Source organism: Mandrillus leucophaeus, unplaced genomic scaffold (assembly GCF_000951045.1).
Source record: "Mandrillus leucophaeus isolate KB7577 unplaced genomic scaffold, Mleu.le_1.0 Scaffold246, whole genome shotgun sequence".
In the NCBI taxonomy this organism is placed as follows: Eukaryota; Metazoa; Chordata; class Mammalia; order Primates; family Cercopithecidae; genus Mandrillus; species Mandrillus leucophaeus.
The window spans coordinates 2142991-2161349 of NW_012102543.1; positions in this window are offsets into that span (position 1 = coordinate 2142991).

The window sequence follows — 18359 nt, forward strand, 5'->3', positions numbered from 1 at the left end:
CACTTTACCTCTGTGAATTTTCTCCTAAAAACCTACAGCCCCATTGTAATACTGAGAAAAACATCAGGCAAGTTTCAACAGAGGGACGTGTACAATATATCCGATCAGTATTCCTCAAAACTGCTGAGGTCATTAAAAACAAGGAAAGTCGGCCGGGTGCGGTGGCTCACGCCTGTAATCCCAGTACTTTGGGAGGCCAAGGCTGGCGGATCATGAGGTCAGGAGATGGAGATCATCCTGGCTAACACGGTGAAACCCCGTCTCTACTAAAAACACAAAAATTAGCCAGGCGTGGTGGCGGACGCCTGTAGTCCCCGCTACTCAGAAGGCTGAGGCAGGAGAATTGCTTGAACCTGGGAGGCAGAGCTTGCAGTGAGCCGAGATTGTGCCACTGCACTCCAGCCTGGGCGACAGAGTGAGACTTTGTCTCAAAAAAAAAAAAAAAAAAAAAAAGAAGAAGAAAACAAAACAAGTTGATTTTACACAATCTGGATGAAGGATTCTGATTATTCAAGACTGCTTTTGACTTCTTTTACAACATGGACTCTTTTATGAGATGGGCACCAAAACTAAAGCAAATGGTGGAAGAAAGACTGGTATAGTATAGAAATGTTTTCAGAACAATGAAAATGCAAAAAGACAGAAACTATGATATAGTTCCATAAAGTTACAGCGAGTGTGCCTGCTTCTCCTGCCTCCCCAGCTACCTCCTCCACCTCCTCCACCTCTGCCACCTCTGCCACCTCTGAGACAGCAAGACTAACCTGTCCTCTTCCTCCTCCTCCTCAGCCTACTCAATGTGAAGACAACAAGGATGAAGATCTTTAGGACGCTCCATTTATACTTAATGAATAGCAAGTACAGTTTCTCTTCCTTATGGTTTTCTTAATAATATTTTCTTTCCTCTAGCTTACTTTCTTGTAAGAATACACATATAACATACAAAGTATGTGTTAATTGGCTGTTTATGTTATAGGTAAAGCTTCTGATCCACAGTAGGCTACTAGTAGTTACATTTTCCGGGAGTCAAGAGTTATATGTGGAATTTTGACTGCACGGGGGGTGGCGGAAGCCAGAGCCCCCAACCCCGGTATTGTTCAAGGGCCCACTACATTTGCCGTGTCTCCTTAGACTCCTCTTGACTGTGACAGTTTCTTAGACTTTCCTTGTTTTTTGGTTGGTTGTTTGTTTGGTTTTGTTTTTGTTCTTGTTTTCTTTTGAGACGGAGTCTCACTCTGTCACCCAAGCTAGAGTGCAGTGGTGCTATCTGGGCTCACTGCAAGCCCCGCCTCCCGGGTTCAGGCCGTTCTCCTGCCTCAGCCTCCTGAGTAGCTGGGATTACAGGCGCACGCTACCACGCCTTGTATTTTTAGTAGAGATGGGGTTTCACCAGGTTGGCCTGGCTGATCTTGAACTCCTGACCTCAGGTGATCCTCCCACCTCGGCCTCCCAAAGTGCTAGGATTACAGGCATGAGCCACCGCACCCGGCCCAACTTGTTTTCTGGCACTGCTTCTTCTATGTCTTCCTCTTTATCTGACACTTGTTTGGAAGCACTCATCTCTGTCAAGTCATCTTTTGTCAATTCCTCTGGTGTGATATCAAACAGTTCCTGAATTTCCCCAGGATCTATATCTTGAAATCCTTCACCCACCCCACCTTGTTTTTGCCATATCCACAATCTCTTACATGATTTCCTTGATTGACTCTGTCATAAATCCTGTGAAGTCACATACAACATCTGGACACAGTTTTCTCCACAGGCATTTATTGCTTTGAGCTTGATTCCTTTCACAGCTTTTTCTACAACAATAATGGCATCTTCAAGGGTGTAATCCTTCCAAACATGTATGATGTTCTCTCTGTAGGGGTTTATTTCATAGCATTGACAATCTTTTCTATAGAGTACCATGTTTAATCTGCCTTAAGGGTCCTTATGAACTCTTGATTTAGAGGCTGAATTCAAGATGTTGTGTTTGGGAAAAAGGAAGCCCCTTTCTGTCAAGGTCCCTTCTGACTTCAGTGACAAACCATCGATGGAGCCAAGCTAGGAAAAGGGTTCTCATTGCCCAGTCCTTCTTGCACAACCAAAAGTCTGCCAACTGGTGTTTATCTTTTCCCTTCAAGGCTTGGGGGTTGGCAGCTTTATATATAAAGGCAATCCTGATCAATCCTGATCATTTCATGCAAACCCAACTGCATTTGCACGAAACAGTTGTGTAGCCTATTCCTTCCTGCCTTAAATCCTGGCGTTCACTTATCTTCCTTACTAATAAATGTCCTTCACAACATTTTTAGCCAGAGTAGGGCACTTTCATCTACATTTAAAAATCTGCTCAAGCAGATATACTTTCTCCTCAATGATTTTCTTAATGGCATCTGGGAACTCATCCGCTGCATCTTGGTCAGTGGTAGCTGCTTCTCCTGTTATATTGACGCTTTTTTAAAGCCATACCTCTTTCTAAAGTTATCAAACCAGTTTTTGTAGACATTAAATTCCCCAGCATTAGATCTTTCACCTTCCTTTTGCTTTAAGTTGTCATATAATGACTTTACTTTTTAAAAATTCATATTATAGCCTATAGGTATGCCTTTCTTATAGCCATCCTGCACCCACATACAAGCCTCATTTTCAAGAGGTATTTTGCCAAAAAAAAAAAAAAAAGTGCAAGGTTTTGGGCACCTCAATTACCCTGACTAGATCATTACACAGTCTATGCATGTAATAAAATATCATGTGTACTCCATAAATATGTATAAATATTATGCATCAATAAAATTTTTTAAAAAAATTTAAATAAAGGCTATTGATTTTTAAATGATGTGAAAGCATATGAAAATGTAAAACCATTCTAAAAATGAAAAAAATTTAATTGCAAATCAATAATCTACCTTAAGATGATGGAAAAAGAAGAGCAACTTAAATGCAAAACAAATAGAAGGTTATAATAAAGATTAGAGCAGAAATAAATGAAATAGAGAATAGAAAAACAATAGAGAAAAATCAATTAACACAAAAGTCAGTTACCTGAAAAGATTTTAAAGTTTCAAACTTTTAACTTGACTGGCAGAGAAAAAGAGAGAGAAAACTCAAATTACTAAAACTAGGAATGAAGAGAGAATATTAATACCAATCCTACAGAAATAAAAAATAATTATTAAAGAACACTATGAGGCCGGGTGTGGTGACTTACACCTGTAATCCCAGCACTTTGGGAGGCCGAGATGGGTGGATCACTTGAGGTCGGTAATTCAAGACCAGCCTGACCAACATGGAGAAACCCTGTCTCTACTACAAATAGAAAAAATTAGCTGGGCATGGTGGTGCATGCCTGTAATCCCAGCTACTCGGGAGGCTGAGGCAGGAGAATCGCTTGAACCTGGGAGGTGGAGATTATTACAGTGAGCCAAGATCGTGCCATTGAACTCCAGCCTGGGCAACAAGAGCAAAACTCTGTCTCTAAATAAATAAATAAATAAAAGAACACTATGATCAACTATATGCGAACAAATTAGATACCATAGATAAAATGGAAAAATATTTAGAAAGACACAAACTACCAAAACTGACTCAAGAATAAATAGAAAATCTAAATAGAATATAGCGAGTAAAGACATTTTACTTGAGTAATAACAAAAATAACTGTGAAGAAAAGCCTAGGCCCAAATGTCTTTACTGCTGACTTTTACTAAACATTTAAAGAAGTGATACCAGTTTTCCCAAACTCTTCCAAAATACAGAGGGGGAAAAACAACTATAAGGCCAGTACTAGCCAGACATCAAAATGAGACAAACACATCAGAAGAAAAAAAACCCCTGCAAACCAATAACTCATAAATATGGATACAAACATCCTCAATAAAATACTACCAAACCAATCCAGCAACACATACAAGAAATTATACACCATAACCAAGTGATATTTATCCCAGGAAAGCAAGGTTAGTTGAATATCCAAAAATCAATTAATGTAGCATATCAATAGAATAAGAATAAAATCCACATGATCATCTCAATAAATGCAGAACTAAAATCTGAATAAATTCAAACCCTTTTATGATAAACACATTCCACAAATTAGGATTAGAAAGAAACTTCTTTAACCAGAAAAATGGCATCTATGAAAACCCAACTGCTAACATCTTACTTAAGGGTAAAAGACTGTATTCTCTTGATGTCTTGTCTTGATATTTATACTCAACATTGTACTGGTGGTCTTATCCATGACAATTAAACAAGAAAAAGAAATAAAAGGCATCCAGATTGGAAAGGAAGAGGTAAAACTCTCTTTGCAGATGGCATAATCTTGTATATAAAAAAACCCTAAAAGATACATTAAAAATATTAGAATAAATGAATTCAGTAAAATTGCAATACAAGATCGATATACAAAAATCAATTACATTTCTAAATACTTTCATTGAACATTTCAAAAAGTTAAGAATACAATTCTATTTATAATAGCATCAAAAAAGAATACTTAGGAATAACTTCTACAGAAGTAGTACAAAAACCTATATTCTAAAAACCACAAAACATTATGAAAAGAAATTAAAAGAATATCTAAATAAATGAAAAGATATCCAATGTTCATGGATAATTCCTATCAAAATCCCAGCTGGCTTCTTTACTGAAATTGATAAGCAGATCCTAAAATTTGTATAGAAATACTAGGGACCCAACATAGTCAAACTACCTTGAAAAAGAAGAACCAAATTGGACAGTTCCTTATTGTTTAACTCAGTATAAAACTACAGTAATCAAGATAGGAGATACTGACATAAAATAGACATATATATGTATGTGTGTGTGTATGTGTGTGTGTGTGTGTGTGTGTGTGTGTATATATATATCAGTAGAATAGAACTGAGAAATGAACCACTACATTTACAGTCAATTAATTTTAAACAAAAGTACCAACACAATTTAATGAGTAAAGAAGAGTCTTTGGCTGGGTGCGGTGGCTCACGCCTGTAATCCCAGCACTCTGGGAGGCTGAGGCGGGTGGATCATGAGTTCAGGAGATAGAGACTATCCTGGTCAACACGATGAAACCCCGTCTCTACTGAAAATACAAAAAAAAAAGCTAGGCATGGTGGTAGGCACCTGTAGTCCCAGCTACTCAGGAGGCTGAGGCAGGAGAATGGCGTGAACCTGGGAGGTGGAACTTGCAGTAGGCCGAGATCGCACCATTGCACTCCAGCCTGGGCAACAGAGCGAGACTCCGTCTCAAAAAAAAAAAAAAAAAAAAAAAAGAATAGTCTTCAATAAATGGTACTGGGACAACTGGATATCCACATGCAAAATAATGAATTAAGACTCCTACCTCATACCATATACAAAAATTAGCTCCAAATGGAACAAAGTTTCAGGATACAAAATCAATGTACACAAATTAGTAGCACTGCTATACACCAACAGTGACCAAGCTGAGAAGCAAACCAAGAACTCAACCTCTTTTACAATAGTTGTAAAACTAACAAACAAACAAAACCTAGGCATATGGCTAACCAAGTAGGTGAAAGACCTCTACAAGGAGAACTGTAAAACACTGCTGAAAGAAATCATAGATGACACAAACAAATGGAAAAACATCCCATGCTCATGGATGGATAGAATCAATATTGTGAAAATGACCATACTGCCAAATGCAATCTACAAATTCAATGCAATTCCCATCAAAATACCGTCATCATTCTTCACAGAACTAGAAAAAAAAATCCTAAAATTCATACGGAACCCAAAAAGAGCCCACATAGCCCAAGCAAGACTAAGCAAAGAGACCAAATCCAGAGACATCACATTACCCAACTTCAAACTATACTATACAGTTATAGTCACCAAAACAGCATGATACTGGTATAAAAATAGGCACATAGGCCAACGGAACAGAATAGAGAACCCAGAAATGAAGCCAAATACTTACAGCCAACTGATCTTTGACAAGGCAAACAAAAACATAAAGTGGGGAAAGGACACCCTATTCAACAAATGGTGCTAGGATAACTGCCAAGCCACATGTAGAAGAATAATACTGGATCATCATCTCTTACCTTATGCAAAAATCAACTCAAGATGGATCGAAGATTTAAATCTATGACCTGAAAAAATAAAAATTCTAGAAGATAATATCAGAAAAACCTTTCTAGACATTGGCTTAGGTAAAGAATTCATGACTAAGAACCCAACAGAAAATGCAACAAAATCAAAGATAAATAGATGGAACTTAATTAAACTAAAAAGCTTCTGCACCACAAAAGAAATAATCAGTAAAGTAAACAGATAACCCACAGAGTGGGAGAAAATCTTTGTAAACTATACCTGTGACAAAGGACAAATATCCAGAATCTACAAGGAACTCAAACAAATCAGCAAGAAAAAAAACAAATAATCCCATGAAAAAGTTGGCTAAGGATATGAATAGACAGTTCTGAAAAGAAGACATACAGATGGCCAACGAACCTATAAAAAAAAAATGCTTAACATCACTAATTATCAGGGAAATGCAAATCAAAACCACAATGTGATACCACCCTACTCCTGCAAGAATGGCCGTAATTTTAACATAAAAACTAATCGATGTTGACATGGAAGTGGTGAAAAGGGAACACTTTTACACTGTTGGTGGGAATGTAAACGAGTTCAACCACTATGGAAAACAGTATGGAAATTTTGTAAAGAATTAAAGGTAGATCTACCATTTGATCCAGCAGTCCCACTACTGGGTATCTAACCAGAGGAAAAGAAGTCATTTTATAAAAAAGACACTTGCACACATGTTTACAGCAGCACAATTCACAATGCAAAAATATGGAAGCAGCCCAAATGCCCATCACTCAATGAGTGTATAAAGAAAATGTTTTATAGATATAAAATCTATAATATATATATTTAATATATATAAATATAATAATGTGTATTTTATATATATAGGAATAGTACTCAGCCATAAAAAGGAATGAAACAATGGCATTCGCTGCAACCTGGATGGAGTTGGAGACCATTATTCTATGTGAGGTAAGTCAGGAATGGAAAACCAAACATTGTATGTTCTCACTTACAAGTGCGAGCTAAGCTATGAGGATGCAAAAACATAAGAATGATACAATGAACTTAGGGACTCAGGGGGAAAGGTGGGAGGGGAGTGAGGGATAAAAGTATACATTGGGTACAGTGTACACTGCTTGGGTGATGGGTGCACCAAAATCTCAGAAATCACCCCTAAAGAACTTATTCATGTAATCAAACACCACCTGTTCCCCCAATAAAACCTACTGAAATTAAAAAAAAAAAATAGTAATAGGCCAGGCTCCGTGGCTCACACCTGTAATCCCAACACTCTGGGAGGCTGAGGCAGACGGATCATCTGAGGTTGGAAGTTCCAGACCAGCCTGACCACCATGGAGAAATCCCATCTCTACTGAAAGTACAAAAAAATTAGCCAGGGGTGGTGACACATGTCTGTAATCCCAGCTACTTGGAAGGCTGAGGCAGGAGAATCACTTGAACCCAGGAGGCGGAGGTTGCAGTGAATGGAGATCGCACCATTGTACTCCAGCCTGGGCAACAAGAGTGAAACTGCATCTCAAAAAATAATAATAAATAATAAATAAAAGCTCAAAAAATACAATTGTAAGTAGAGAAATAAACTCATAAAATATGGGCAAAGAATATGAATAGAAATTTCCTCATACAATGGAATATTATTTGGCAATAAAAAAGAGTGAGGTACTGATTCATGTTACATGAATGAACCTTGAGAAGTCATGTATAAGAAGCCAGTCATAAAGTCTTCATATTGTATGATTCCATTTACATGGAAGATGCAGAATAGGCAAATCCATAGACAGAAAGTAGGCTAGTGCTTGTCTAGGGCTGGGCATGCTAGTGAGGGGAATAAGGCGTTTCTCCAAATGGGTGTGGAATCTGTTTTTCAGCTGATTAAAAATCTTCTAAAATTTATTTGGTGACGGTTGTACAATGCTAAGAATATCCTAAAAATCACTGAATTGCACACTTTAAAAGGGTGAATTATATTGTATGCAAATTACGTTGCAATAAAATTTTAAGTTTTGCAAGTCTTAGCTGACCAACCACCTTGCAGTCTCTAAGAATCTGGAGAAACCAAGACAAATGTTAGAGATAAAAAAGCAGATCAAATGAGAGAATTTCCCCCATGGGTATAAGGTGGGGCTACCTTTCCTTCACTTCAAAGTCAGTGAGAGACCACTTCAGAAGCTTGATATGAATCCCTGAGGTGTACAGTGGCATAGACCTGAAAAATCTAACAAGCAGCAAACTGGAGGCAGCAAGGGAGAGCTAGGCTAGGATGAACCTGCACTTCTACCAACAATGGGTCCAAGGCCCTGCTTTCTGGGAAGGTTGTCAGTGCATAAGAGTCATTTAGGAGTGCCTTAGATCCTGCCTGAGGACTGCATAGAGGGACAGAATTGTTCTATGGGCTATCCAAAGGCTGAGGGAGGAATCATGAGTGCATAGAGAGAGGATATATGCACTTTCAGGAAGGGAACTACCCAGGTGAAAGCCAACTTTAGACATCTACCTCGTCCACCTTCAAACACGGTGCCAGCCACGGCTGGGATTAGAGCAAGAGGATGAAGCAGTTCTGGTGGGCACAAAATTTAAGAGGACATGAAAAAAGTCAGTAATCAAGATAAATAACATTTTGATACAATATTTTAAAAATTAAAATTAAGGTAAAAACATCCATGATGAACAAAATATCAAAATGTTAAATAAAGGTAGGATCAATAATGGTGCTGCACCAATCCGTAATGGAACCTGAGGCAAAAGAAAAAAATGTGTGTTCTATACACAGGCACACCTCTAAACGATTGCAGGTTCAGTTCCAGCCACGTCAATAGAGCAAATATTGCAATAAAGCAAGTCACATACAGTTTTTGGTTTCACAGTGCATATAAAAATTACATTTATGTTTACACTTAATAGACTAGTATGCTGTAATGTGCTATTCATGTATACATGTAATACACTAGCCTCAGTATATTCTAAGTATATACTATACTAGTCTACTAAGTGTGCAATAGCTTCATGTCTAAAAAGCAATGTGCATACTTTAATTTTAAAAATGCTTTATGCTAAAAAATGTTAAAAATCATCTGAGCCTTCAGTGAGTCATAATCTTTTTGCTGTTGGAGGATCTTGCCTCAACACTGGTGGCTGCTGACTGATCTGTGTAGTGGTTGCCGAAGGGTGGGGTTGCTGTGGCAATTTCTTAAAATAAGACAGTGAAATTTGCCACATTCATTGACTTTTCCTTTCACAAAAGATTTCCCTGTAGCATATGTGGTTTCATAGAATTTTACTCACAGAACTTCTTTCAAAATTAAAGTCAGTTCTCTCACACCCTACTGCTGCTTTATCAGTTAATTTTATGTAATATTCTAAATATTTTGTTGTCATTTCAATAATGTTCTCAGCATCTTCACCAGGAGTAGATTCCATCTCAAGAAACCACTTTCTTTGCTCATCCATAAGAAGCAACTCCTTATCCATTCAAGTTTGACAGAGGGATTGCAGAAATTCACTATCATTATCATCGGGCCCAACTTCAAATTCTAATTCACTTACTATTTTCACGACACTTGCGGTGACTCCCTCCAATGAAGTCTTCAACCTCTCAAAGTCACCCATGAGGGGTGGAATCAACTTCTTTCCAACTCCTGCTAATGTTGATATTTTGACCTCCTCGTATGAATCATGAATGTTCTTAATGGCATCTAGAATGACGAATCCTTTCCAGCAGGGTTTCAATTTATTTTGTCCAGATCCATCAGAGGAATCACTATCTCTGGAAGCTATTAACCTTACAAAATGTATTTCTTAAATAATAAGACTTGGAAATCAAAATTACTCTTTGACTCATGGGCTGTAGAATGGATATTGTGTTGGCAGGCGTGAAAACAACGTGCCTTGAACTTCTTGTACATCTTCATCAGAGCTATCAGGTGACCAGGTGTGCTGTCAATGAGCAGTAATATTTTGAAAGTAATCTTTTCTTCTGAGCAGTAGGTTCTCATTGTGGGCTTAAAATATTCGGTAAGTCCTGCTGTAAACAGATCCAGGTTTTGTTGTTCCATTTTTAGAGCACAGGCAGAGGAGATTTAGTATCATTTTTAAGGGCCTTAGAATTTTTGGAAAGGTAAGTGAGCATTGTTTTCAACTTTCAGTCACCAGCTACATTAGCCCCTAACAAGGGTCAGCCTGTCCCTTGAAGATTTGAAGCCACATATTGACTTCCCCTCTCTAGCTATGAAAGTCCTGGAAGACATCTTCTTCCAATAGAAGGTTGTTTCGTCTACACTGAAAATCTGTTGTTTAGGCTTGGCCATCTTCATCAATGATCTTAGCTAGATCTTCTGGATAACTTGCTGCAGCTTCTACATCAACGTTTGCAGCTTCACCTTGCACTTTTATGTTATAGAGATAGCTTCTTTCCTTAAATCTCATAGCCAACTTCTACCAGCTTCAAACTTCACCTCTTTCAGGCTTTATAGAACTGAGGAGAGTTAGAGCTTTACTCTGGATGAGGCTTTGGCTTAAGGAAATGTTGTGGCTGATTTGATCTTCTATCTGGACCACTAAAACTTCCTCCATATGAGCTATAAGAATGTTTTATTGTGTTCACTGGAGTAGCACTTTTAATTTCCTTCAAGAACTTTTCCTATGGATTACCACTTCGCTAACTGATGCAAGAGACCTGGCTTTCCACTTATTTCTGCTTTCAACCTGCCTTTCTCACTAAGCTTAATAACTTCTAACTTATTATTTGGAGTGAGAGTTGTGTGACTCTTCCTTTCTCTGGAACTCTTGAAAGACATTGTAGAGTTATTAACTGGCCTAATTTCGGTATTGCTGTTGTCTCAGGGAACAGTCGGTAGGACAATCAGAACGCACACATTTATTAAGTTCACTGGTCTTCTGTGGGTACAGTTCATGGAGCCCCAAAACAATGACAATAGTAACATCAAGGATCACTTATCACAGATCATCATAACAGATATAATAATCATCTAAAAGTTTGAAATATTGCAAGCATTGCCGAAACGTGACCCAAAAACATGAAGTGACCACACGCTGTTGGAAAAATGGTGCCAACACACTTGCTTGATGCGGGGTTGCCACAAACCTTCCATTTGTAAAAAAAAATACGGTATCTTTAAAGCACAATAAGGCAAAGGGCAATAAAATGAGGTATGCCTATATATATATTTAATGTACGTTTTTAATGTTTTTTTCCCAGAACATTAACACTGTTGAAAAATATGAAAAAATTACAATTATTGAAACCACATTACTTTAAATTTAAATATTTTATTTATATCCCAAATAGAGTTATCTTTTTAATTCACCAGGCTTAATGAACACAAACTTATCAATATTTTCAAAATCAACTTCTTCACTCATCTCATTTTTAATTGAGAGTATTGCTGTGCTTGACAATTTCTCTTGACTAAGCAATAACGCAAAATAATTTTTAAATTAATTTCAACTTTTTCTGTCTTTAAAATTTTGACATACTGTTCATCATGGATTTTTGCATTAATTTTAGTTCTTTAAAATTTTGCATTAGAATGTTATTTATTTTGTTTACAATTTTGGGGGCCCCTTAAATTTCATGTCCTAACCCTGGCTCTGATGTTAGACATGTCCATACTTGTTAGGTAAGACCTCTCCTGATATCTGCACTCTCCCCTCTCTTCCGTGCTTTTCCTGAAATGGTCAGAAACTTGGTTATCACACTGAGGAAGGCGGATAGGAAGCATTGGTGTAAGTGCTAAGTTGAGAAATCTTGGAGAGTTCTGTTAGCTCCTGTATTATGTTACAGTTCTCCAGAGAAGCAGAACCAATAGTAGACAGGTAGGTACGTAGGTAGGTAGGTAGGCAGATAGGCAGACAAACAGATATACACACACAGCCATGTGTCACTTAATGATGAGGTTGGTTCTGAGAAATGAATCATTAGGCAATTTCATCATTGTGCGAACATCACAGAGTATACTTACAGAAACCTACATGGCATAGCCTACTCTACACCCAGGCTATATGGTACAGCCTATTGCTCCCAGGCTGCAAACCTGCACAGCTCATTACTATACTAAATACTGTGGGCAATTGGAACACAATGGCAAGTATTTGTATGTCTATACATAGAAAAGGTATGGTAAAAATACCATATTATAATCTTTTGGACCCGCCATTGTACTTCACACTGTCACTGACCAATATATCATAATGTGAGACATGACTCTGTGTGTGTGTGTATGTGTGTGTGTGTGTATATATAAAATATACATGTAATGAAACTTCTCAGCCTTTATAATCCCATGAGCCAATACCATATAATAATTTTATATATCTTTATATATCTAATATATATCATATGTACCCTATGTATACATCTATATGTCCTATAAATATATACACACATGTGCTAGATACAGATATAGATTATAAGGGTTTGGCTCATGTGATATGGGGGACAAGAAGTCCCACAATCTGCAGGCTGCAAGCTGGAGGCCCAAGAAAGCCAGCAGTGTAGTTCCAAAGCCCAAAGGCCTGAGAACCAGCAAAGCCAAGGGTATAGGTCCCAGTCCAAAGTTCCAAGAACACCAATGTCCAGGAGCAGGGTGTGACGGATGTCCCAGCTCAAAAAGAAAGCAAAGTTCCCCTCCACTCCCCTACCTTTCCCTTCCATCCTCCAAAGAGAGTAAAATCCCTTTACTTTTTTGTTTTATGTAGGCCCTCAAAAGATTGGATGATGCCTACTGGCCTCGGTAAGGGCAGTGTTCTTTACTCAGTCTACTGATTCAAATGCTAATCTCTTCCAGTAACATCCTCACAGGTACGCTGAGAAATAATGTTTTACCAGATAGCTAGGCATCCCTTAGCCCAGTCAAGCTGATACATAAAATTAACTATCACAAACCATTTTTCTTGGAACAGGTCTGAGCTAAAGAAGAAGAGAAGCTTTACCGAAACATAGTTGGAGATTTGACTACTTCATCTTAACTGCTAAGATGCAACTGATTCTGTAACTTGATATCACCAAATTTTTTTTCTTATCTGAGGGTAACCAAAAAATTTGAGGCCTGCCCTAGATTTTATCCAAGAGTCAGGAAAGTAGCTCCCCAGAGCAGATTTGAGCCCGGAGCTGGGATTGGGGCCACCAATACATTGCTTTGGGCTATACCTGAGAAGTCATTTTTTTTTTTAAATTCACTATGTTGGGTATATAAGGTTCCCACTCCAGAGAGCAGTCCTGTAAAAGCAAAGAATATGATCACAGTGACTCTCTAGCACATAATGTTTTCATTCTTCTCAAACCTCTGAATTTAGGTAGACCAGATTCATTGTCTGAAAGATGTGCTATTTTTCAACACTATTTCCACCACTGCAATAAAACATTTAATTTTCTTGCCCCTTCACAATGAGGGATCCATAATGCTATTTCTGCACATACTGAAGTTTGAGCTATTCATTTCTTCTTCTGACCTTTTAATCAAAAGCTAAGAATAGGGCCTTCTCTAAACTGACAATATCACTCTAATAGAATGAATTTTAAAATCCAGAAATCCTTCCAGCTACTTTCTTTTCCCCTTCCCCAATTACGATGTTTCCTTTTCAATCTCATTCAACATTATCTTAGTTTTAATATCTTCCCTTTCAAGTATATTCCACAGTAATTTCCTAGGGGAATGCTAAGTCTGCTGTATTACATATCTCTATTAGCTTTTAAGTCTCTCTTCACCAGGAACACTTCTAGTGCAATAACCCAATTATTTCAAGGAAGCTTGGAAAAGGAAAAGCTAGCAGAGAAGACAATTATGTTTGTGTGAAGTGGAGTTAGTGTAACTGGCTTGAAAATTTCGTGACAAAGGAGGGCTGACTCTAGTCCTTAGGGAGTTTAAGAAATAGAAACTAAAAAGGGTGGCTGCTGAAGTTTGCAAAGTTCACTCACCTTCTATGCCATGAGTATTGCCATAGGCTATAGCATGTTGACAATCATTATTGTCAGGAAGCCAATGGAAAGGTTTTAACCCCAAGCATAGTTTACCCAGGGATGGCATATTCACAAGCCAACAGGAACCCCAGAGGCCAAGTCAGTGCATGAAGCTGGCTGGGTCTAAGAAAGCTCAGAATGTTAAAAACATAGGAATGGCCTTTATTTTCACATAAAAATATGCTCTCTCTTACTTCTTGAAATATGCAGCCCCTTTGGTCTTTTTCCATTTTTGATAGGATTATGCTACTTTCTTTTAATGCTTCCGTAAGAAAAATAACAAGGTGAGTGTGATGATAAACAGCAATTTACAATGTCAGGTAGAAAATAGAGAATAATAAGGACTAGGAAGGACAGGAGAGTGCATCCAGTGGGGCAGCTGCCACCCAGCACCAGCCTTGTTGAAGTGATATCATTTGTCTGGGGTGATGCCCAAGGTTTGCTGCCTCATGCTGAGGAAATCAAGGACGTGGACACACAGGAGTGAGATTAAGAAGGGAGGTTTAATAGGTGAAAGAAAGAGAAGAACTCTGCAGCAGAGAGGGGTCCTGGAGAAGGCAGTGGAAGGCAAGGGGTTTTATAGATGAGCTTGAGGAGGTGGTGTCTGATTTACGTAGGGCATGAAAGATTGGTTGGACCAGCTGTGCCATTTGCATAGGGCACAAAAAACTGGTTAGGGCTAGGTGTGCCATTTGCATAGGATGTGAAAATCTGGCCACCCCACACTCTAATGTTTTATTATGCAGATGGGCTCTCTGCCTGGCCAATGCTATGTTGCCTGTTTCTTTACTGTACACGTGGTGACAAAAGGGAAGATGGATCCTCCATGTTGAACATACCTCACCCCCGGGTGGCCTTTTCTATAGGCACAGCTGCTGACATTCACTCACACAAGCCTCTAGCTTATTTATGTCTGCAGCTCCATCTTTCAGGCTACTCTTTATCAGAAAGGAAATTATTTGGGGTTTTTTTGTTAAAAAGGAAAATTCCGCTGGGGCCTCTTTTACCCTCACTGCCCAAATAATTTCTTTCTGGCTCCTATATCATCGTTACTGTGTGGGAACATTGGCTTCTGTAGTCAAGTATTTCTATTACCAAGAATCCGTATATTTACGTCTTCCATCCACTCCTAAATATTGGTTCTTCTTTTTTAAAAAACACTTTACAGGCCCATACTCATGGATTAAAATAACCCTGTCTACAGGATCTACAGGTTGGATTTTACCAGAGTAGTAAAAGTTTGTGAGATCTACTATACACCCTCAGAAATTTTGTCATGTTCAGCTAAATATTTGCATGAATAAAGTACCTAAAGGATCTTCCATTTGATTCTCTTTTGATTTGAAAGATATAACCATATATACACACATATATACAGACATCATGTATATATAAAATAAATTCAGGCTAACCCCATATTGGGCAGGAGACTCAGTAAGCCTGGCTCAATCATTCAGCCCCAGCTGCCTCACACCCAGGGGTACACTCATGAGAGAAGCAGCTCAGTTACAAATCAACAACTGCAATTCAAAGTGAGTTTTGATTTGGGATTCATATTTGAAACCATTGTTTATTTTCTTGTTTTTTGTTTTGTTTTGAGACACAGTTTCACTCTCGTCACCCAGGGTGGGTGCAATGGTGCTATCGCGGCTCAGTGCAACCTCTGCCTCCTGGGTTCAAGCGATTCTCCTACCTCAGCCTTCCAAGTAGCTGGGACTACAGGCGCCTGCCGCCACGCCCAGCTGATTTTTGTATTTTTAGTAGAGAGGGAGTTTCACCATGTTGGCCAGGCTGGTCTCGAACTCCTGACCTCAGGTGATCTGCCTGCCTCGGCCTCCCAGAGTGCTGGCATTACAGGTATGAGCCACTGCATCCAGCCCCATTGCTTATTTTCTTTGTTCACAGCTTCCTAGCACATGTATGGTAGGTTACTCCTGGCCAGAAGTCACTTGGGCTTCCTGTTATATTTGAGTTTCTGCTTCTCTGAAGGGTGATTACAAAGTTATTTGAGGACCTCAAAAGTAAAATTGACCCTCCAGAGTTAAATAAAGGCACATCACCTAACTTTTTTTTTTTAATTTTTATTTTTATTATTTTTTTGAGACAGAGTCTCACTCTGTTGCCCAGGCTGGAGTACAATAGCATGATCTCCATTCACTGCAACCTACACCTCCCAGGTTCAAGCGATTCTCCTGCCTCAGCCTCCTGAGTAGCTCGGATTACAGGTGCATACCACCACACCTAGCTAAACTTTTGTATTTTTAGTAGAGACGGGGTTTCACCATGTCAGCCAGGATGGTCTCAAAATCCTGACCTCAGGTGATCCACTCCCCTGGCTGGCCTCCCCAAGTGCTGGGATTACAGGCGTGAGCCACCACACCTGGCCATAACTTTTATTTTGGGCCATCCAAATATGCCCTCCAAACTTCATATTCATATGAAGTGTTCAGATACATCAGATATCAGGTCAGGCACAGTGGTTCACACCTGTAATCCCAGTGCTTAGGGAGGCAGAGGCCGGAGAATCACTTCAGCCCAGAAGTTTGAGATCAGCCTGGGAAACACGGTGAGACCCTATCTCTATAAAAATATTTAAAAATTAGCCAGGCACGGAAGCGCACACCTGTAGTCCTAGCTGTTTGGGATGCAGAGGCATGGAGATCTCTTGAGCCCAGGAGTTGGAGGCTGCAGTGAGCTATGATCATGTCACTGCACTCCAGCCTAGGTGTCAGAGCAAGGCCCTTTCTCAAAAAAGGAAAAAAAAAATCAGAAATCTCATTGTTTTAAAAAGATTTTCCATGGAAGAACAATGACATCATGTTTAGTTGTATGTGACGTGTGGACAAGTTCTCTGGGGACAGCAGGGCGTTGCCTCAGAATCTTATAAGGCAATAAGGTAGAGGCTGTAGTGAGCTGTGATCACGCCACAGCACTCCAGCTTGGGTGACAGAATGAGACTCTGTCTTGGAAAAAAAAAAAAAAAAGGGAGAGAGACAGAATTTTACAACTTTACTGAAACTTTCGAGATTGATAATCACTGATAATCCTGTTAGATTAGATTTGTTAGCAGTGTTTAAATACTTGGGAAAATTGCTACTTTGTTTAGACATTTTAAAAGCTTTTAAAATAAAAAGGGATATATCATCTTTATAAGTAATGTTTAAAAGATTTAAAAGAATTGTATTAACTGAGTTAAACAGGATTATTTGATAAATAAAAATATAAGACATAAATTGAACATAAAAGTTTAGAGAAAAACTAAGCTTCTGAATTTGTAACATTAATAAATCAACTATTTATTTTAAAACCCCAATTAGTACCAAATAACTCTGAAGGATAACAGATATGTTGTTCTGGCTTAGAGTAGGAGCTTCTGGAAACCATCACCCTAATTTTTATCATGAGCTGTGTGACCTGGGATTGAGTGACTCTATCTCTATGGTCCTGAAGTTTTCTCTTCATTTATAAAATAAAGGCAGTGGCCTAGCTGGTCCCTAAGGCACCTTCCAGATCTAACATTTCAGAATTCCCAGGCCGCCTGTTCCATTTGCCATCGGTTCTGACATGCTGCTGATTTGACAGGTTGCTCAGGAAGGCTGCCCCACCTTGATAAGAATCCTGTTTGGCTGTTCTCCAGGGAATCTTTTAGTTTATGGCTTTCGATAGCATCCTACTTACTGGTTTATTTTTAAGCCTTAAGAAAATGCTTCCTTCCCCAAACCCAGCTAGGACAATAGGACAAACCATAAACAGGGACAGCCTCATGTGCACAACTTTCTGACTCTTCTTTGCCCATCTTGTTCAAGAAAAGAGCCCTATCTTGACCAAGACTTTCTGAACCTGAAAACCAATTATTTATTTCACCTTGTTCACACGATGTCAAAATACCCATCAAGAAAGTTCTCAACTCAGTCAGACCAAAGAAGTTGAACAATTACAACAGTTCAAGAAGATTCCAATGACCTTGCAGGTGAAGCAACCAGGTGCTTGTCTTTTTGGCTGGTTATTAGCTGAGGCAGCTCTTCCAGCAGGTAGTATTGACCATGGGCAAAACTATGATGTCAAAGAGGTTATTCCCATGTGCTGATGGCATCTCCCACTTCTTAGGGGGTTTCTCTCAAATCTTTCCTTGGCAGTTTTCTTCCCTTCCATCAGTCCCTTCAGTTGTATTCCAATCTCACTGATTTTGCCCTGGGGCAGTTCTCACGGCCACCACGTTTTAACTGTATGACCCACTGAATAGACCGAGTACTTCCTAACTCCATGAACCACAAGGTCACTGCCCCCCAGGCATGTGCAATGACACTTTGGGTAA